The sequence below is a fragment of the Phocoena sinus genome, chromosome 17 (assembly GCF_008692025.1).
Source record: "Phocoena sinus isolate mPhoSin1 chromosome 17, mPhoSin1.pri, whole genome shotgun sequence".
NCBI classification, from domain to species: domain Eukaryota; kingdom Metazoa; phylum Chordata; class Mammalia; order Artiodactyla; family Phocoenidae; genus Phocoena; species Phocoena sinus.
The window spans coordinates 45,330,553-45,352,844 of NC_045779.1; the positions used below are offsets into that span (position 1 = coordinate 45,330,553).

At 39.6% G+C, this 22,292-nt stretch overlaps 1 protein-coding gene across 7 annotated transcripts in view; it reads right to left on the reverse strand.

The window, feature by feature from the left end:
* Positions 1-22,292, reverse strand: part of NCALD (neurocalcin delta) — a 439,862-nt gene that overhangs the window by 128,126 nt on the left and 289,444 nt on the right. Inside the window, exon 1 of one of the 7 annotated variants that reach the window (XM_032610478.1) lies at positions 9,210-9,308. The exons of the other annotated variants lie outside the window; for them this stretch is intronic. The gene's annotated coding sequence lies outside the window, so the exon portion shown is untranslated. Of the gene's footprint in view, positions 1-9,209; positions 9,309-22,292 lie in introns of those variants that run through there. 7 annotated transcript variants of the gene reach the window in all.

Consider the following 22,292-nt stretch of genomic DNA (forward strand, 5'->3'; position numbering starts at 1 on the left):
CAGCCTCATCCAGCACAACACAGGCACTAGTCCCCTCCACCAGGAAGCCTACACAACCCACTGAAACAACCTTAGCCACTGGAGACAGACATCAAAAACAACGGGAACTACGAAAGTGCAGCCTGCAAAAAGGAGACCCCAAACACAGTAAGATAAGCAAAATGAGAAGACAGAAAAACACACAGCAGATGAAGGAGCAAGATAAAAACCCACCAGACCTAACAAATGAAGAGGAAATAGGCAATCTACCTGAAAAAGAATTCAGAATAATGATAGTAAGGATGATCCGAAATCTTGGAAGTAGAATGGACAAAATGCAAGAAACAGTTAACAAGGACCTACAAGAACTAAAGATGAAACAAGCAACGATGAACAATGCAATAAATGAAATTAAAATCACTCTAGATAGGATCAATAGCAGAATAACTGAGGCAGAAGAACGGATAAGTGACCTGGAAGATAAAGTAGTGGAAATAACTACTGCAGAGCAGAATAAAGAAAAAAGAATGAAAAGAACTGAGGACAGTCTCAGAGACCTCTGGGACAACATGAAACGCACCAACATTCGAATTATAGGGGTTCCAGAAGAAGAAGAAAGAAAGAAAGGGACTGAGAAAATATTTGAAGAGATTATAGTTGAAAACTTCCCTAATATGGGAAAGGAAATAGTTAATCAAGTCCAGGAAGCACAGAGGGTCCCATACAGGATAAATACAAGGAGAAACACGCCAAGACACATATTAATCAAACTGTCAAAAATTAAATACAAAGAAAGCATATTAAAAGCAGCAAGGGAAAAACAACAAATAACACACAAGGGAATCCCCATAAGGTTAACAGCTGATCTCTCAGCAGAAACCCTACAAGCCAGAAGGGAGTGGCAGGACATACTGAAAGTGATGAAGGAGAATAGCCTGCAACCAAGACTACTCTACCCAGCAAGGATCTCATTCACATTTGATGGAGAAATTAAAACCTTTACAGACAAGCAAAAGCTGAGAGAGTTCAGCACCACCAAACCAGCTTTACAACAAATGCTAAAGGAACTTCTCTAGACACGAAACACAAGAGAAGGAAATGACCTATAGTAGCGAACCCAAAACAATATGTAAAATGGAAATAGGAACATACATATCGATAATTACCTTAAATGTAAATGGACTAAATGCTCCCACCAAAAGACACAGATTGGCTGAATGGATACAAAAACAAGACCCTTATATATGCTGTCTACAAGAGACCCACTTCAGAACTAGAGACACATACAGACTGAAAGTAAGGGGATGGAAAAAGATATTCCATGCAAATGGAAACCAAAAGAAAGCTGGAGTAGCAATTCTCATATCAGACAAAATAGACTTTAAAATAAGGACTATTAAAAGGGACAAAGAAGGACACTACATAATGATCAAGGGATCGATCCAAGAAGAAGATATAACAATTGTAAATATTTATGCACCCAACATAGGAGCACCTCAATACATAAGGCAAATACTAACAACCATAAAAGGGGAGATCAACAGTAACACATTCATAGTAGGGGACTTTAACACCCCACTTTCACCCATGGACAGATCATCCAAAATGAAAATAAATAAGGAAACACAAGCTTTAAATGATACATTAAACAAGATGGACTTAATTGATATTTATAGGACACTCCATCCAAAAACAACAGAATACACATTTTTCTCAAGTGCTCATGGAACATTCTCCAGGATAGATCATATCTTGGGTCACAAATCAAGCCTTGGTAAATCTAAGAAAACTGAAATTGTATCAAGTATCTTTTCCGACCACAACGCCATGAGACTAGATATCAATTACAGGAAAAGATCTTTAAAAAATACAAACACATGGAGGCTAAACAATACACTACTTAATAATGAAGTGATCACTGAAGAAATCAAAGAGGAAATCAAAAAATACCTAGAAACAAATGACAATGGAGACACAACGACCCAAAACCTATGGGATGCAGCAAAAGCAGTTCTAAGGGGGAAGTTTATAGCAATACAAGCCCACCTTAAGAAGCAGGAAACATCTCGAATAAACAACCTAACCTTGCACCTCAAGCAATTAGAGAAAGAAGAACAAAAAAACCCCAAAGCTAGCAGAAGGAAAGAAATCATAAAAATCAGATCAGAAATAAATGAAAAAGAAATGAAGGAAACAATAGCAAAGATCAATAAAACTAAAAGCTGGTTCTTTGAGAAGATAAACAAAACAGATAAACCACTAGCCAGACTCATCAAGAAAAAAAGGGAGAAGACTCAAATCAATAGAATTAGAAATGAAAAAGGAGAAGTAACAACTGACACTGCAGAAATAAAAAAAATCATGAGAGATTACTACAAGCAACTCTATGCCAATAAAATGGACAATCTGGAAGAAATGGACAAATTCTTAGAAATGCACAACCTGCCAAGACTGAATCAGGAAGAAATAGAAAATATGAACAGACCAATCACAAGCACTGAAATTGAAACTGTGATTAAAAACCTTCCAACAAACAAAAGCCCAGGACCAGATGGCTTCACAGGTGAATTCTATCAAACGTTTAGAGAAGAGCTAACACCTATCCTTCTCAAACTCTTCCAAAATATAGCAGAGGGAGGAACACTCCCAAATTCCTTCTACGAAGCCACCATCACCTTGATACCAAAACCAGACAAGGATGTCACAAAGAAAGAAAACTACAGGCCAATATCACTGATGAACATAGATGCAAAAATCCTCAACAAAATACTAGCAAACAGAATCCAACAGCACATTAAAAGGATCATACACCATGATCAAGTGGGGTTTATTCCAGGAATGCAAGGATTCTTCAATATACGCAAATCTATCAATGTGATAAACCATATTAACAAATTGAAGGAGAAAAACCATATGATCATCTCAATAGATGCAGAGAAAGCTTTCGACAAAATTCAACACCCATTTATGATAAAAAACCCTCCAGAAAGTAGGCATAGAGGGAACTTTCCTAAACATAATAAAAGCCATATATGACAAGCCCACAGCAAACATCATCCTCAATGGTGAAAAACTGAAAGCATTTCCACTAAGATCAGGAACAAGACAAGGTTGCCCACTCTCACCACTCTTATTCAACATAGTTTTGGAAGTTTTAGCCACAGCAATCAGAGAAGAAAAGGAAATAAAAGGAATCCAAATCGGAAAAGAAGAAGTAAAGTTGTCACTGTTTGCAGATGACATGATACTATACATAGAGAATCCTAAAGATGCTACCAGAAAACTACTAGAGCTAATCAATGAATTTGGTAAAGTAGCAGGATACAAAATTAATGCACAGAAATCTCTGGCATTCCTATATACTAATGATGAAAAATCTGAAAGTGAAATCAAGAAAACACTCCCATTTACCATTGCAACAAAAAGAATAAAATATCTAGGAATAAACCTACCTAAGGATACGAAAGACCTGTATGCAGAAAATTATAAGACACTGATGAAAGAAATTAAAGATGATACAAATAGATGGAGAGATATACCATGTTCTTGGATGGGAAGAATCAACATTGTGAAAATGACTCTACTACCCAAAGCAATCTACAGATTCAATGCAATCCCTATCAAACTACTACTGGCATTTTTCACAGAACTAGAACAAAAAATTTCGCAATTTGTATGGAAACACAAAAGACCCCGAATAGCCAAAGCAATCTTGAGAACGAAAAAAGGAGCTGGAGGAATAAGGCTCCCTGACTTCAGACTATATTACAAAGCAACAGTAATCAAGACAGTATGGTACTGGCACAAAAACAGAAAGATAGATCAGTGGAACAGGATAGAAAGCCCAGAGATAAACCCACGCACATATGGACACCTTATCTTTGATAAAGGAGGCAGGAATGTACAGTGGAGAAAGGACAGCCTCTTCAATAAATGGTGCTGGGAAAACTGGACAGGTACATGTAAAAGTATGAGATTAGATCACTCCCTAACACCATACACAAAAATAAGCTCAAAATGGATTAAAGACCTAAATGTAAGGCCAGAAACTATCAAACTCTTAGAAGAAAACATAGGAAGAACACTCTATGACATAAATCACAGCAAGATCCTTTCTGACCCACCTCCTAGAGTAATGGAAATAAAAACAAAAATAAACAAATGGGACCTAATGAAACTTCAAAGCTTTTGCACAGCAAAGGAAACCATAACCAAGACCAAAAGACAACCCTCAGAATGGGAGAAAACATTTGCAAATGAAGCAACTGACAAAGGATTAATCTCCAAAATTTACAAGCAGCTCATGCAGCTCAATAACAAAAAAACAAACAACCCCATCCAAAAATGGGCAGAAGACCTAAATAGACATTTCTCCAAAGAAGATATACAGAATGCCAACAAACACATGAAAGAATGCTCAACATCATTAATCATTAGAGAAATGCAAATCAAAACTACAATGAGATATCATCTCACACCAGTCAGAATGGCCATCATCAAAAAATCTAGAAACAATAAATGCTGGAGAGGGTGTGGAGAAAAGGGGACACTCTTGCACTGCTGGTGGGAATGTGAATTGGTTTAGCCACTGTGGAGAACAGTATGGAGGTTCCTTAAAAAACTACAAATAGAATTACCATATGACCCAGCAATCCCACTACTTGGCATATACCCTGAGAAAACCAAAATTCAAAAAGAGTCATGTACCAAAATGTTCATTGCAGCTCTATTTACAATAGCCAGGACATGGAAACAACCTAAGCGCCCATCATCGGATGAATGGATAAAGAAGATGTGGCACATATACACAATGGAATATTACTCAGCCTTAAAAAGAAATGAAATTGAGCTATTTGTAATGAGATGGATAGACCTAGAGTCTGTCATACAGAGTGAAGTAAGTCAGAAAGAAAAAGACAAATACCGTATGCTAACACATATATATGGAATTTAAGGGAAAAAAATGTCATGAAGAACCTAGGGGTAAGATAGGAATAAAGACGCAGACCTACTGGAGAACGGACTTGAGGGTATGGGGAGGGGGAGGGGTGAGTTTTGACAGGGCGAGAGAGAGTCATGGACATATACACACTAACAAACGTAGTAAGGTAGATAGCTGGGGGGAAGCAGCCGCAAGGCACAGGGATATTAGCTCGGTGCTTTGTGACAGCCTGGAAGGGTGGGATGGGGAGAGTGGGAGGGAGGGAGACGCAAGAGGGAAGACATATGGGAACATGTGTGTATGTATAGCTGATTCACTTTGTTATAAAGCAGAAACTAACACACCATTGTAAAGCAATTATACCCCAATAAAGATGTTTAAAAAAAAAAAAAAAAAAATGTATGTGAATGCAAAGGAGCACATCTAAGTGAATATATTAGTGGTCATTGTTTTAAAAATGAAGTCCAGGGCAAACTCCTCATGAACTGATTAAAGAATGTTTAAGCAAAAGCACTTCTTGGGAGGCCCTGTAAACTATAGCCTATAAAACAGAAAATGTTTTACAGTTTAATGCTTTTTGCTATATCCAAAGCTGATACATTATGATATATATAAAAGTAGGTACACGATCACTTTTAACAAAACTGTCAGCAAATTTGGCCAAAGTCTTCTATGTCACTTCTTTCATTGTTATTTGAGGGGAAATTGTGATCTTGCAAACAGAGGCCATAAGCAAACAGAACAAATTCTATTTGTAAAGGAAATTACAGGTCATGGCATTGATTTCTTTTAAATCTAGCGACCTTTGTAGAAACAAGTGTGCCTATCATTCAATAATATAAACCATATTTAAGTAAAGTTTGCAAAGGAAGCTTAAAAATTGTTGAACTACTATTTAAACCATAAATATATTTTACGACATCATTTCTTATTTACTGCAAAATGTCAAGATGGATGGATACAAAAAAATCTAGTCATTGATTATAATGCTAAAAAGAGCTACTCCTAGAAATTATGAAATTAATTTAAATATATACCAATAATATACCAACATAAGGTTATTAATATATTTTAAATATTAAAAGGCGTTAACTTTACATGGTGATTAAGGCATTATTATACTCAGAGCTAGTGAAATCTAGTGATTCGAGTGACAGAGTACCATATTTTTAGTCCTATATATGTATCAGACTGTAGTCTCAGAGGATCTAAATAGGCCTATTCTAATTTATTTTAAAATCATCATTTGTTTTCTCCTAACTTTAGTCTGCACAAATCTTTCTGACTCACTCAGGTGTCTGACATACAGTTGTAGACTAAGGGCTGGCCAGCCAATGTAATGAGATCCGTTTCCATCACTCGGGGTGCTGTAGCCTGCAGCTGGCTAGACCAACAGGGAGGTGCTACACACGTAGTTCCATCTGTGGCAGATCTGAGGGCAACTACTTGTTGCCTTCCCCACAGCTCCCCGCAGCCCCTTGTATCACAGGGTTCCTCAATCTTTCACTTTTGACATTTGGGACGGATACTTCTTTGTCGTAGGGACTGTCCTGCGCGTTGTAGAATGTTTAGCATCATCTCTGGTCTCTCTGAAATAAATGCCAATAGCAGCACTCTCCCCCTAGGTGTGACAACCAAAAATGTCTCCAGACATTACCAATGCCCCTTGAGTTGGGCAAAGATCATCCCTTGATGATAACCACTCTTCTTACAGAACACTGTTTGTAATTTGGTCCCCATCATTCTATGAGCATCTATGAGCTGTAAGAAAGGCAGTTTCCACTCCCAGTTAAAAGAGGTCAATCCTGACTGGTCTAGATCAGTTATGGTGGACCCAGTCCTCTTCTCAGCTACTGGTTTACACAAGGGCATGTAAAGTCTGCTAAGGGGCCCCAGTGAAAGGGTTCCTCACTCTTGGGTGTTCCTTGGATATTACACACACACACACACACACACACACACACACACACACACACCAGTCAACAAAGGAAAAGGAAAAGAAAAAGAATAGAGAATGAAAAAAAGGGAAGGAAGAAGTGTATTAGTCTGCTAGCACTGCCCTAACAAAGCAGTGCAGACTAAGTGACTTAAACAACAGACATGGATTCTCTCACAGCTCTGGAGGCTAGAAGTCCAGGATCAGGGTGTCATCAGGGTTAGTTTCTTCTGAGGTCTCTCTCCTTGGCTTATAAATGCCCATCTTCTCCCTGTGTCTTTACATGGTCTTTTCTCTGTGCATCTTTGTATACAAATTTCTTTTTCTTTTAAGGACATCAGTCATATTGGATTAGGACTCACCTTAACAACTTCATTTTAACTTAATTACATCTTTAAAGACCTTATCTCCAAATACAGTCACATTCTGAGGTACTAGAGGTCAGAATTTCAACATATGAATTTGGTGGGGGAGGGGCCCACAATTCATCCCACAACAAGGAAAGAAGAAAAAGGAAGCCAGAAGAGAAGACAAGAAAGGGGGCGGGGTGGGCAGAGAGGCAGATGTATCAGTTGGGAATGATTTCCTCTGCAGGTGATAGAAATTAACTGTATTAAAATAGGGTTTTGCTTTTATCACTAACATTGTCTGAATATGGGTGGTTTGCTAACAGTGGTTCAGCTGGTCACAAATGTTATCAAAGACTAGGCTCTTTCACTATTTCTACTCTGCCACCTTTGGATTTTTCATCCTGATTTTGGTTGCCTCATGGTCACAAGATGGCTGTTGCAACCCCATACATCATGTCCACCTTCAAGGCAGAAAGTCAGGGAAATAGACTATACCAGTGATCTTCTTCTTACTGCTGTTCCCTTTGTATAGAAGCAAAGCCTTTCCCAGAAGACCCCCCCAGCATACTTCCACTTATGTCTCATTGACTGTAACTGGGTCCCGTGGCCAGCCCTGGCTGCCAGGGAATCTGGCACAGCAAATATCTGGCTTTCCAGAACCTATGGTTACACACAGCAAGGAAGACGGGGGTTGAGATAGCTATCAAATTAGTCAATCAACCATGTTTATCCAAGGGAGGAAGAGCAGAAAGAGAGAAAAGAATAGGAGAAGATTGGCGGGGGGAGACAAGAAGAGCAAAGGAAAATTATCGTAATCATTATTAATTACCATCTACAAAAAAGCAAAGTTTTCATACGTAGCCCTCACTAAGGAGTTCCCCTAGCCTGCTGATTAGCTATTATAATATCCAACAGCTTGCTTCAGTGCCTAAATGCTCATCTTTTGGTGTAAACATATTGATATAAACTGTACTTAACAATTGCTTCTCAATAAGGAGTATTAAGTTACATATCTCCAGCATGTAACTTAATACATGGCACATAGTAGGTAGTTACTAAATATCTATTGAATAAATGAATCAAAGCAATCCAGATCACTGTGGGAAGAGCACATAATGTCTACTCAACAAGACATCATCAGGATTTGTTTGGAGAACTTGTTAGAAATGCAAATTTTCAGGCTTCACCCCAGACCTACTGAATCAGAAGGAGAAGTTAGTAATCGGTGTTTAAAACACCCTACAGGGGATGCTGATACATGCTAAAGCTTCTGAACGCGCGCACACACACACACACACACACACACACACACATACCTAAGCTGTGTCCTTCATAATTTTAAGGCCATGAATATTTTATCTACTGCAATATCTCTTCTGTGTTACACTGATCATCTGAAGACACTATTCTGTTTTAGGGATATTGTTTAACTTTTTTAATGTTAAGTTACAAAATATTAAAATGTAAAGACAAGTAGAGATAAAAATATAAACTCCTAGGATTTAACAGATGTTAACATTTGCCATAGTTGCTGGCATGTCTTTTTTTGTGTGTGTGCGGTACACGGGCCTCTCACCGTCGTGGCCTCGCCCGTTGTGGAGTACAGGCTCCGGATGCGCAGGCTCAGCGGCCATGGCTCACGGGCCCAGCCGCTCCACGGCATGTGGGATCTTCCCGGACTGGGGCACGAACCCGTGTCCCCTGCATCGGCAGGCGGACTCTCAACCACTGCGCCACCAGGGAAGCCCCGCTTGCATGTCTTTTAAAGTTGCTAGGCCCAGCATTCTTCTCTCCCATCCCTCCAATCCTCTCTGACAGCTCGTCTCCATTCCTAAGCATCCTGGCCTTTTTCTGCTGCTTCCTAAATCCCTAGGCTAAGAGACCGCAAGCAATGTGATGGAGAAGCATATTCTCACTGGTGCTCCCCCAGAGGCCAAGTTAATAGCAATTTTCATGACCTGGAGCTTCATTACCCCTTCACTTAGGTTCCGATGATACATACTGAGATTGGCTTTATGTTCAGACATCCAGGAGGGAGGTTGACTGTGAACTGAATTGTCAATATTGTATGCTTCTCATCCAAAACATAACTCTAAATTCTTTTTCCTCTTCTTAAGCTCAAGAACAATGTTCTTTCAGATGAGATCTACCATAGAGAGAGAAAAGAACTAATAAGCAAGTTCCGCTAAAGGCAGGGATGCTGGCGAGTGGTGAGTTTTAATTTGGCCAGTGTTATCTTCTTGTTCTCTTTGAACCTTTTATTCCAGCTAATGGAGGAAAGAGAACACTATCTGATTCTGAAATCTAATTAGGTTTATAAAGTACATCCACATATACTTGCTCATTTGATACTACCATTTGATGACAGCTGACATCCTCACAGACTGCCCTGTTGGCCACTGTCTCCCAAGCATCCAGCACAGTACTTCGTACACTGTGGGCACCAACTAAATGCTTGTTAAAGAAATGAAGGACAGAAGGATGCCTAAAGTGTCAGATCCAGAATTCCCAGGAAGAAAGGGCCAGGGTGGCTGTCTTGCTGGAAGGGGACTATTAGAACAATGCTTCACAAAGGAGGAGGTCTGCAAACCATTTGTTTCTCTCCTGCACTGATTTTTTCTTTAAGAAAGTCTTAGTGTGAAAAAAATGTCAGTTGAACTAAACAGTGAGCTTAGTAACATACAGTTGGCCCTTTTCCACCCGTGGGTGGCTGAATCTGCAGATGAGGAACCAGTGGATAAGGAGGGCTGACTGTACTGGGCAATTTTATACAAAAGACTTGAGCATCCATGGATTTTGGTATCTGCAGGAGGTCCTGGAACCAATCCCCTAGCAATACTGCGGGATGACTGTACTTGATTTACATTCGAGTTCAAGTTATTTAGCTTGTTGCAGACCAGTAACAAAGAGTCCTTGGATTGGATCTGCCTGTGAACCAGGCTTTGGGGAGGCCTGGGCCACAAGGCCTAACTTAGAGCTGCATGTGCTCTGTGAGCACTTTTTACATAATTGCATTAGTTAGTTTTGGGTTATTTGGAGGAAATGTACATGGATATTACAGGATGGCTAAAACCCCCTCCCCAAAAGCTACCTTTTAGTGGCCCCATGGAAGCTTAAGAATTGTACATTTTATGAACTGGTTTGCAAGGCAGAAACAGAGACACAGATGTAGAGAACAAATGTATGGACACCAAGGGGGGAAAGCGGAGGGTGGGAGGTGGGATGAATTGGGAGATTGGGATTGACATATATACACTAATATGTATAAAATAGATGCCACTTCGCTGTACAGTAGAAACTAACACAACATTGTAAAACAACTATACCCCAATTAAAAAAAGAAAAAAAGAAAGAATTGTACCTTTCAAATAATTTTTAATTACAAAATCCTAGAGTAATGCTTTGTTGTCACACAGGATAGAAGCCCTTCAACTGCACAGGAAGGAAGATGGCCATCTGAATGGAAGAGGCCTTTGGCATCTGTTGGCATGCTAAGTTTCCTTCGCTTCCTGGTTATTCCACACAGGTTTTTCTTCAATTTCTTCCCGAACCCAGCAACTTCATGACCCTGGATTGTTCTGGCCCTATTTGGGTGAGCTTAATTGTTTTATAAAGACTTTCTGGTGCCTAACTGGACCACTAGCCTATGCAGCCTACACTGGTGATGTCAGGACAGGAAGAGCCCGAAAGGCTAGGATTCCATGTTTGGTCACTCTGGTCCAGTGGTCCTCAGACTTTTGAATGCATCAGAATCCCCTGCAGGGTAGTTAAAACAGATTACTGACTCCATTTGCTTATGATTCAGTAGGTCTGGGGTAAGGCCTGAGAATTTGCGTTTCTAACAAATTCCCAGGTGATGCTGATGTAGGTGGTCTGGGGACTACAGTTGGACAATCACACTTCCGGGGACTCAATACAGTCCATTCGTGGGGGGAAGCCTACCACTCCATCCATATGCAGTATTTTTGCATACTTACCCTGGCAGAGATGTTAGGCTGCCTACCAAATATCCATTATCTCTTTTTTCCCAACTGAACCCCAATTTTATTAATAAAAACATACCCAATTTCAAGAACACTGCATTTTCAGACTCCTTTCACTATAGGTGTCCATATGACACAGTTTCATGAATGAAATGTAAGTGGACTCACTGGATAGCACTTCTGAGAAAGTGATTAAAGAGGGTTGGCTGATTGTTGCTTTGCTGGTGTCGACCACCAACAAGTTTGTCTATGACAAATTGCCCATTCTCCCTCCCTTTTTTCTTTCCTGGAATGTGGACCCGATGCTGGAGGAGCTTCAGCTCTCTGGGGACCACAGGTGACAAGCAGATGCTAGGGATTCTTGAATAGACAAAGGTACCTGGGTCCATGATGACATAATGGGTCATCATGCCAGCTCTGGACTGCTCCCCTCTAGACCTCTAATTATGTGAGTAAAGGAAAGCCCCTAATTTATTCAAGCCATTGTTATTTGAAGCCAATGGAATTCTTAACTAATACACCTACCACATTAAAGACCAATGCTCAATGTGGAGATGGAAAAATAAGATGTGTCTTCTACCTTCAAGGAGTTTATAGTACAGCAATGAAGACAGAAAACAGACACTGCTCCTGGGTGCACGTGAGACTCAAGCGACCCGAAGGTTAATGCTTTCTGCGTAACCATTTTAGAGAGACTTAGATCAGAGTAGAATATGGGGTGAGGTACTGATATGTGGTTGAACTTAGGGACCTTGAGATAAGAGAGTTTAACTCCAGGCATTTAAGCTCATGGGAAATAATGATCCTATGTGAAAAGAGGATGCCGGGACATGTTCAGGTCTGTCACAAGGATGGGAAATGGTAAAGAACTATCTATGGTGCAAAAGGAAAATGAGGAGGAACAAGCATTACAAAAGTCTGAGAAAGGCAACGTCTCAAGTAAGAAGGGAAATGATCCAAAGTTGACATAAAGAGACTTTGGAAGTTGGGAGACTAACTTGAGCAAGACAAGCACGTGGCTCTGATGGGGGAGAGCAGGAGTTTGCAAACGTTTTAAAGCCCTGGAGCCCTTATTTCAGGAAAGCATCGTAAGAAAAACAGCCCCAAATGGAGCTATTCTGGTTAATAAGTCGTAAGAGAACCTTAGTTAACTTTTCCTTTCTCACTGCATCTTGGGGTTTCCGTGGAGCACCGGGGGCTACAAGAACCAAATTAGGGAAACAAGTTGAAGGTGCGGGTGGAAAATGGAGTGGTTTAGATACCATGAAATAATTCAGAGGTGAAGGAGCAAGAGAAAACTGGAAAAAAGTATTGTTTGGGGATTCAAGACTTCTTGAACATGTTTTAGGTCTGCTGAACTATTAACTCCCAGACTGATACAAGAATGCTGTTGGACCTCTTAGAAATTCCAAGTTCAAGGTGCTTTCCAGCCCTAAAAGTGTTTTATCCTAAGTTTGGGGAAATTATATTTAGAAAAGAAGAGGTCATGTTTCCCAGAGGCTGTATATTTTACCTAAAGAGTTGCACTGAAATAGTCCTAAGATTTTTAATGTTCAGTTGCTCTTTGCTCTTGAAAGTTAAAAGTTTCTTTAACTGAATCCCTTCTCTACTTTCTGTTTTAAAGTAATAAAATCTATGACATTAACTTAGAATTTGTACATAAATCAGATAGTAACAAAAGAGAAAGATAAAATCCAGCTTAAAAAAATGTTCTACATTATTGTTTCTAAAAATTTTAAGATAAATGAATAGAATTTGGTATCTGATTCAAAGTGTGCTGAGAATTTGTGACCCCCCTTGTTTTCTTAATAAGATAAAAATTATATGTTGACACTTAGCATGAATACAGAGCTACTGATTTGTAAAATGACCTGTAATAATTATTTTTGTCAATTATTCATAATGTCACTCTGTAGAAGGTCTTTATTTCTCTGCCCATTTTCCAGATAGGAAACCAGAAAACGCAACAAGGTAAAATTCACTTAATACAGCTGGGTGATGGTAGTAACTTGCCTGGCTGCACTAGCACAGGAACGTAAGTCTCCTGCATCCTAACCTTTCTAAAACGTACCACTAGCCACTATGATGGAAAGAATCATCTATTTCATAAACCTGTCTTGGATAGAATTATAAGCGAACAGAGACAAGCTAGTACCAGCTTTCATCTTTGCCACTGTGACAGACAAGGAATTTGAAAGGGCTCTGAGCAAGGCAACGTGGTACGTTCACATTAGCGACAGACACCCTTTCTTGTGGCCCCCCAAGTGCTCACACGATTCAGGAAGCTCTTCCAAATTCAATAAAGCTAATAAAAATGTAGAAGGTTTCTTTTCGGATGATATTAATTCAAAGTACTTTCCACATCTGGTTGCGGAAGTAGCCTTGCCACGACTGAAGAGGCCTCCGGACCAAGCACGTACACAATCCAGCTCGGATGTCACTCAGAGAGACCTGGTACTGCCCCTTGGGGTGCTTGTCACTAAAAGGGCCCTAGACTTTGAAAGAGCCAAAGGAGTGTCACAGGCCCTGGCATCAGCCACCGGCCCTGTAGAGGAAGCCTCTCCTTATAGCCAGGGTCCTGTCTCCTCTGGGCTAATACCCCGAAACACTTCTTCCATGGAACATAACCCAGATGAACCCTGAGTCAAGGCACTTCCAAGATACAGAGAGATGGCTGCCCACGCACATAGCCAGGACACACCAGCTAACCTGCTGTGTAAATGAACCTAACATAGAGCACATTGCTTTCTGATAGATATTTTCTGTAAGTAAATGATGAGAGAGAAGTGCAAAAATGTGCAGAGCCTCCAGACCTAGGGCTCATATTGGCCTTGGAACCTTGCTTTTCATTACTAGACACAAGTTTGACATATCCTATAATCCAGCTCACCATGGGGGAACCAAACCATACCATCAGCCACTTGGCTAGAACCTTTTCCAGAATGGTAGGGGTTTGGGAACCCAGGCCAGAGGGAGTGATTCACTCCCTTTCAACTTTTATCTTTAGGACAAGATCAACCACTAGACATAACTCACCAGAAACCCAATTACTGAGAAAAGTGAGGAAATTAAATGTCTAGAAGATCGAGCAATGCATTTTAAACCTGGCCCTTGCTGTACTGAAAGTGCCCATACACGCAGCAGCTAGACTAGCGGTCACAAGCTCACAAGCTTGGAGGGGTCAGACAGGAAATTTCAGTGGACACTGTGGTCTCCCCACTGTGACGAGGACTGCGGCAAGCTGGAGCGTGCGAGCCTTGTCCACGCAGCTGACTGTTCTCAGCTTCGGCACGAGCTGGGAATGTAAACAGAATGATTCCCGGTGTCCCTGTTTTCAAAAGAAGTCAGAAAATCCAGATTTCTGTGTAAATTTTCTGAAATTTCGGACTGTGGATGAGCCATGTAAAGTACATCTGGGGGCCAGTCTACATTCTCTGATCTAGAATACTGACTGGGAAGGTAAGTTGCTTGAGAGGCTGCAGAGCATGGTAGTTAACATGGACTTTAGAGGCGGACTGCCCACGTCCGAGTCCTGGCCCCATCCCTCGCTGGCTGTCCTGTAATCTCTCTTTGCCTCAGTTTCCTTATCTATAAAGTGAAGATAATATTAGTACCTGCTAATAAAGTTTAATGAACATTAAATGAGTTAACATCCATAAAGGGCTTTCAGTGGTATCAGGCATTTAGTTAAATGCTAAATTAAGTGTTTGCTTTTTCTTTTAAAGTTCTAAAAAATATATCCCAAGGACCCAGGCCAGCTTTGGAACTTCCTGGATGGCAGATATATTCGAATTTCTCCCTCATGCTTAAGCTCACCAGGATGGAAAAACATTTTGGGAGAAAATACTCCACAAAAATAGATGGGGAAAGGTGAAGAAACTGCAGTATAAAATTTGGGGTGTCATAGCCTAAAAGACAGAGGGACTTAAATATTCCAGCACTAGGGTCTGCTGGTTTTATATGGAAATGGGAAATGTCTCTGTGGACTTAACAACCCTCCACAAGACCTGGGCAATTTTGAAAGAGAGAAAGCAAATGGTTCCTCCTGTACACAGGAAGAAAGGAATACTTGTTTAATTTCTGAATTTGGACTGAACTAAGTTGGCCTGTAGGTTCTGAGTGGAGGCAGAGTGGAAGGTGAGGCACAGTGGCTGGGAGTGGACGCTTGTTCTCTGCTAACAGGCAGAACAGGGGCAGCTGACTGTGGGATGAAAGCTCAACAGCTTCCTCTCTTCTCAAGAGACAATTAACTTCCATCTGTTGAAACCTCCCCTGGGAACCCCTGATATCCCACTTAACCACCTTCCATAAACCCGGTGTGAAGTTAAGAAAACCAAACCCATTTGAAACGCAAGCCTTTACACATCAAAAGTCATGGGAGAGGACTGGTTGACCTACAGGTCACCATATGAGACACAAAGAAGCAAAAAGGGACATTTAGGAACAACTGCTGTTTCGAGGATTATAAGTCAGAGACTTAACATCTGCTCTGGCCCAAGAGCCAGCTTGAGCTGCCTAAAATGAGGGATATAAAGTACATTTAAAAAATGAAACCTCAAAAAAAAAAAAAAAAGAAAGAAACCTCTAGTTGTATGTGCTGTTTACTTAGAAAGATGAAAGCATTCCCTTGTGCCAAAGAGGTCTCTGTGAATGTTTTGAACTAGGGCAGCAGGTGCTGCTTGGCGCCCTCTGAGGGTCTGAGTAACACAAGCTGCCGGCCCCGAGACGGTGCCTGAAGACAAGTGGACTCCACTGAACGGATCAAACGATTCTCCTGACAACAAGGCTGGAGCCACTCTACTTCCAATCTGGTTTCAAACAGTTTGGTTACTTGCAACCTAAGACATGGGAGAGCATTTGGGGGCGGGGGGCCGGGATGGTAGAACTACAATCCTGAAGTGCACGTGACGGGAAGCCCCTACACTAATTTTTCTACTGACCATGGACATTTTCTCTCCCACTCACTGCCTTTCCACTTCCCCTCATGTCCTGCATTTTATTAGTCTGTTTCTAATTTCCCCGGTCCCTCCAGTAAGCCTTTTCTTATTCTTCATGCTTCATTCCTTATAGCACAAGACCAGCCATTGATCCATCATTTATTTAAATCCCAAACTATATTTTACTGCTGAATAAACATATGGTTTTTCCAGTCTGCCATGGAAGAAGACATGAGCCTCATGCTTAAATGCAGAGCTAGGACAGCTATTATCCTAGAGTATAACAACAGGTTTTGATACAATATCGTATGACTTTTTTAAAAAAGATAATGGATTAAGACTGGGCACCTGAATCATTCTTTTAGGAATTTACAACACTATTCATTCACCTCATACAGCAAACCTTAACGAGTATTCCCATGTAGCGAGCACTCTCAGTACGGGGGACAGTGCGATCAATGATGCAGCCACTGAGCTGGTCCAACCGGGAGACCTGCGTGTTCCACACAAGTGGACCAGCAGTGGGAACAGGCTGGGATACAGGGAAGCACAGAGCACAGTGGAAGTAGGGGTCAGAGTCTCCCGAGGAGGTTGCTGGGGACGAGGGGGAGTAGTTGGAGACACCTGGAGATGATGCTCAAGCTGAGCAGGAAGGGTGAGTGTCAAGCAAAGTCACAGGGGACTGGCATCCCTAATACAGTGAACAGCAGTTGCAAAGAGGTCAGGGAGCACTCATGGCTTCTTGCAAGATCTTCTAGGGATTGGGTCTGGCTGGAGCATGTGGGAAAGTGATGAGAGATGAAGCCGGGCAGGTAAAGCCTTCACCAGTCAGCTCCTGAAAGGTCACAGTCAGGGAAGAGAGTTTATAATGAAGGAGACGGGAGCCACTCAGACACTCTGCATCTCCCTGGAGGCAGGTAGAGGGTGAGTGGAAAGAAAACTAGATGGGAGGCAGGTACACTTGTTAAGAAATTATTGTTGTGATGTGGGTGAAACATAATAACGATCAAAATGAAGACAGTGGTAATGGGGATGAAATAGATGGCTGGAGGAGATATTTAGAGGGAATGAGCAACAGTGACGCTGGGCTAAGTGACTGATTATATGTAGCAAGTGAAAGAGAAGTTTAGGATGACCCTAACTATGTGGCTTGGTAATACGGTAGAAACTTCTATTGTTCTTCCACGTCTGGGTCTCTTCTCTAGACACACAGGAGGATAATACCCCCTTCTCTTGCTTTTGGGTAGGACCTCATGGCTAGGTCTGGTCAACGGACTGTGACCAGAAGTAACGAGTGTTATTTCTGAGCCAGATCATTTGATCGCTAATGCGAGATCCTCCGCTTTATCTTTCCTTGGAAGCATATGCTGATAAGAAGATTCCATAAGATGAGAAGCAGTCTGGAATGCTGAGCCTACGCATGGAATGAGCTACCCTGGAGAGTCCCTTGGACCCGTAATGGATTATATGTGGGTGAGAAATAAACTTTAGCTGTGTTAAGCAAGAGATTTGAGGGGTCGTGTGTGTTTTTTTTAATAGCAGCATAATATAGTCTATCATGACAGAAACAGTCAGCTATATTTAGAGAAATGGATACATTCAGTAAATGGATGCTCACATTTACTTACTCTTTAATTTCTTTTTTAGTTTAAAAGGTTTATTTCTTGGTATTATTTCTATTCTTATTTCACATTTATTTCACATTTTAACTTGTATGTACCGCTCATAAAACAGCTGCCTTTTATGAACGCACAGATAAGTACAGGTCATTCTTGTACTTGCCACACAAGAACTCAGCCACTCTGGGCTCCTTCTGGCTACTCAGAGATTGAATGTCCACTTCAATGCCCTCACAGTTTTAACCATTAAGTTATATCCTCTTATCTCGAAGCTCTCTCCCAGGGAGGCTTTCCTGTCTGTGTGGGTGAAATGGAAACTTTCATCTGTGTGGGTGAAACATAACTTTCAAAGCACCAATATCCTTCATCATTCTGAATCATCTGTTTCACCAGAATAAGAATGTATATGATAATAGGATGTACTTCCACAAAGCATGATCTCAAAACACTGTAAAGTGTATATTTTTTTCAGCTTTATCGAGGTATAATAACTGAAAAAAATTTTAATATATTTAAAGTGTACATGATGATTTTTAAAAATTTTTATTGGGGTACAATTGATTTACAGTGTTGTGTTAGTTTCAGGTGTACAGCAAAGTGAATCTGTAATACAAATACATATATCCACTCTTTTTCAGATTCTTTTCCCATTTAGGCCATTACAGAGTACTGAGTAGAGTTCCCTGTGCTATACAGTAGGTCCTTATTAGTTATCTATTTTATATATAGTAGTGTGTATGTCAAACTCAATCTTCCAACTTATCTCCCCCTTACCCTCCGGTAACCGTAAGTTTACTTTCTACATCTGCAACTCTATTTCGGTTTTGTACATGATGATTTGATACATGTATACATCGTGAAAGGATTCCCACTATCAAGATAAATAATGCATCCATCACCTCACATATTTACCCTTCTTTTTTGTGTGTGTGTGAGAACACTTAGGTTCTACTCTCTCAGCAAATTTCAATAACAGAATACAGTATTATTAACCATAATCATTATGTTATACATTAGATCCTCAGACCATATTCATTTTATAACTGAAAGTTTGTGCATTTTAACCAGATTTTCCCTATTTCCCCCACCACCAGCCCCTGGCAACCACCATTCTACTCTCTTGTTTCTTTGTGGTCAACTTTTTTTTTTTTTTTTTTTTTTGGTAGATTCCACACGTAAGTGATACTGTGTAGTATTTGTCTTTCTCTGTCTGGCTTATTTCACTGCATGTTAGGATTGTTTTTTCTATTTCTGTGAAAAATGCCATTAGATTTTGATAGAGATTGCACTGAATCTGTAGATTGCTTCAGGTAGTATGGACATTTTAACAATATTAATTGTTCCAATCCATGAGCACAGAACATTTTTCATTTGTGTCATCTTCAATTTCTTTCATCACTATCTTATAGTCTTCACTGTACAGGTATTTCACCTCCTTGGTTAAATTTATTCCTAAGTATTTTATTCTTTTTGATGCTATTGTAAATGGGATTCTTCTTAATTTCTCTTTCCAATAGTTGGTTGTTAATAGTTGGTTGTTAAACACAATAATTTTTGTATATTGATTTTGTATCTGCAACTTTACTGAACTCATTCATTAGTTCTAACAGTTTTTTGGTGGAGTCTTTAAGATTTTCTACATATAATATCATGTCGTCTGCAAAAAGAGATAATTCTACTTCTTCCTTTCTGATTTAGATGACTTTTATTTCTTTTTCTCATCTGATTACTCTGGCTAGAACTTCCGGTACTACGTTGAATAAAAGTGGTGAGAGTGGGCATCCTTGTCTGGTTCCTGATGTTAAAGGAAAAGCTTTCAGGGTTTCACCATTGGGTATGATGTTAGCTGTAGGTTTGTCAAAAATGGGCTTTATTATGTTGATGTACGTTCCCTCTATTCCCACTTTATTGAGAGTTTTTATCATAAATGGATGTTGAATTTTGTCAGGTGGTTTTTCTGTATCTTTTGAGATGATCATATGACTTTTATCCTTCCTTTTGTTAATGTGCTATATCATCTTTATTGATTTGCATATATTGAACCATCCTTGCATCCCAGGAATAAATCCCACTTGATTGTGGTATATGATCCTTTTAATATACTGTTGAATTCAGTGTGCTAATATTTTGTTGAGGATTTTTGCATCTGTATTCATCAGGGATATTGGCATGCAATTTCTTTTCTTGTAGTGTCCTTGTCTGCCTTTGGTATCAGGGTAATGCTGGCTTCATAAAATGAGTTTGGAAGTGTTCCCTTCTTTTCTATTTTTGGAACAGTTTGAGGAGGATTGGTATTATTATTCTTTAAATGTTTGGTAGAATTCACCAGTCTAGCTAGAGGTTTGTCAATTTTGTTTAGCTCTTTAAAAACTAGCTCCTAGTTTAAATTTTATTATTTATTTATTTAATTTTTGGCTGTGTTGGGTCTTCGTTTCTGTGCGAGGGCTTTCTCTAGTTGAGGTAAGCGGGGGCCACTCTTCATTGCCATGCGCGCGCCTCTCACTATTGCAGCCTCTCTTGTTGTGGAGCACAGGCTCCAGACGCGCAGGCTCAGTAGTTGTGGCTCACGGGACTAGTTGCTCCGCGGCATGTGGGATCTTCCCAGACCAGGGCTCGAACCCGTGTCCCCTGCATTGGCAGGCAGATTCTCAACCACTGTGCCACCAGGGAAGCCCCTAGCTCCTAGTTTTATTGACCTTTTCTAATGTCTTTTTAGTCTCTATTTTATTTATTTCCACCCTGATCTTTTTATTTTCTTCCTTCTACTGACTTTGGGCTCAGTTTGTTCTTCTATTTCTAGTTCCTTGTGGTGTAAGGTTAGGTTGTTAGTTTGAGACCTATCTTTTTTCTTAATGCAGGCGTTTATCACTATAAACTTCCCTCTTAGAACTGCTTTTACTACATCCCATAAATTTGGTATGTTCTGTTTTCATTTGTCTCATGGTATTTTTTAATTTCCCTTTTGATTTCTTCTTTGCCCTATTGGTTGTTCAGAGGCATGTTGTTTAATCTCCACATATTTGTGAATTTTCCAGTTTTCTTCTTGTAATTGATTTCTAGTTTCATATCACTGTGGTCGAAAAAGATGCTTGATATGATTTCAATCTTCTTAAATTTATTAAGATTTGTTTTGTGGCCTGACATATGATCTACCCTGGAGAATGTTCCATGTGCAACTGAGAAGGAAAGTTTTATATTTGTCTATTAGGTCCATTGGTCTAATATGAAGTTTAAGATCAATGTTTCCTTACTGATTTTCTGTCTGGATGATCTATTCATTGTTGAAAGTGGGGTACTGAAGTCTTTTACTATTGTTGTATTGCTATCTATTTCTCCCTTCAGGTATGTTAAAGTTTATTTTATATATTTTGGTGCTCCAGTGTTGAGTATATAAATATTTACAATTGTTATAACTTCTTGATGAATTGACTCCTTTATTGTTATATAATGACCTTTCTTCTTGTTAACGTTTTTGGCTTAAAGTCTATTTTGTATGACATAAGTATAGTTACTCTTGCTCTCTTTAGGTTTCCACTTGCATGGAATATCTTTTTCCATCCCTTTACTTTCAGTCTAAGTGTGCCCTTAAAGCTGAAGTAAATCTCTTCTAGGCAGCATATAGTTGGGTCTTTTTAAAAATCTATTAAGCCACTCTACGTCTTTTGATTGTAGAATAGCCCATTTACATTTAAAATAATTATCGACAAGTATGGAATTAGTACTGCCATTTTGTTCACTGCTCTCTGGCTGTTTTGTACAGTTGACCCTTGAACAACATGGGTTTGAACTGGGTGGGTCCACTTATATGCAGATGTTTTTCAGTAAATATTACAGTATGATACAATCTGCAGTTGATTGAATCCATGGTCAGTGTCCCTAACCCCATGTTGTTCGAAGGCCAACTGTAACTCCTCTTATTCCTTTTTTCCTCTCTTGCTCTCTTCCTTTGTAATTTGATGATTTTTCTGTAGTGGTATACTTTGATTCCTTTGTCTTTATCTTTTGTGTATGTACTATAGGTTTTTGTTTTGTAGTTACCATGAAGATTATATAAAACATCTTATATTTGTAACCATCTATTTTATGCTGATAACAACTTAACTTTGAATGCATACAAAAACTCTACATTTTTACCCCCCTATATTTTATGTTTCTGATGTCACAATTTACATCTTTTTATAATGTGTATCCATTAACAAATTATTGTTGTTATAGTTATTTCAAATACTTTTGTTTTTATACTTTACATTGGAGTTATAAGTGATTTACCCCCCGCCATTATAATATTAGAGTATTCTGAATTTAACTATATATTTACTTTGCCAGTGAGCTATATCTTCATATGTTTTCATGTTATTAATTAGTATCCTTTCATTTCAACTTAAAGAACTCCCTTTAATATTTCTTGTAAGGCTGGCCTAATGGTGATAAAGTCTTTTAGCTTTTATTTGTCTAGAAAACTCTGTATCTCTTCTTCAATTCTGAAGGATAATTTTGCCAGTTAGAGTATTCTTGGTTGGCAGTTTTTTCTTTCAGTACTTTGAAT